Below are 1,215 nucleotides of genomic sequence, written 5' to 3' on the forward strand. Positions count from 1 at the left end.
ATCTTAAAATATTGAATTAAATTAATCCAATTTAGCTTCAAAATTTAGTCAAATTGGCTCTCAAAAACCGAAACGTATCACACAAATTGGCACAAAGGGAGTACATGAGTTTTCATTAGTTTTTTTTTTCCTCCGAGATTGTGTGTATGTTGTTAACTGATTAAACTTGGGAAGAGTCAACTCAATTGCCATTGGAAGTTTGGAACTATATCAAGATATATCAGTCTCGATGATCAAACGTTAAATACTTTTGTATTTTCGACTTTTTCTTAAACAACCGAAGTGCCAATTTGTCTACTTGTCCCTTTGAATGCTGACTTTTACTCGAGCCTATTTTCATATTTTTTTCCCGGATTGGCCTTCGAAGGTGCTGGTCTTTAATGTTGCCCCTCACATTGCTGGTCTTTAATTTGGCCTTCACTCAAAAAAAATGGTTGAAAATACCCCGAGGTTCTGGGTTCGAACCCCCACTCAGTTAAAAAAAAATCGCAAGGCAAGGTTTCGTAGCAGAGTAAGCCTATTCGGGCAAAAGTCTGTCTTAAGGCAAAGGTTCGCTTAATGCAGAATTTGCCTTAATGCAGAGGTTCGAGACAAAAGTCTCCCTTAAGATATTTTTTTTTTCCATTTTGCAGGGGCCTAACTTTTACCAGAATAGGCCTACTTTGCTACAAACTCTGCCTTATGATTTTTTTTTTTACTAAGCTGGAGTTCGAACCTAAAACCTAAGGGTATTTTAGCTAAGGGAAAAAAAATTAAAGACCATCCCCGAATAAGGCCAATCGTGCAAATTGCTCACCTATTTTTCCTATGTGAATTGGGTAAAAAAATAGTCATCAAAATGGGATCGGCCCATGAGACTGGCCCAAATCTATACTCTAATTGAGTGTGGTTGGACTAAGATTTTTTCAACTCATTTAACATTTACATAGTTAAGCTATTTTTAAGATTTAATTACTTTTTTATGGTAGTTTTATTTAATAATAAAATATACGACACTTTACCAATTATAGCAAATGTAAGATACTAAGCTCAATCTTCTCCATTTTAGACTCTATTCCTTTTTCTCTCTTTCTGACCAAGCACACCCAACCGGAGAAAAGCTCCATTTTTTATTCATTTTTATTAATTATTAACAAATTGAAATTGCATGAACTTAGATCAATCAAATACTGATATTTCTATATTCTATACATAGGGAATTATTCGGCCGGTTTA

This window comes from Lycium barbarum, chromosome 7 (assembly GCF_019175385.1).
Source record: "Lycium barbarum isolate Lr01 chromosome 7, ASM1917538v2, whole genome shotgun sequence".
In the NCBI taxonomy this organism is placed as follows: Eukaryota; Viridiplantae; Streptophyta; class Magnoliopsida; order Solanales; family Solanaceae; genus Lycium; species Lycium barbarum.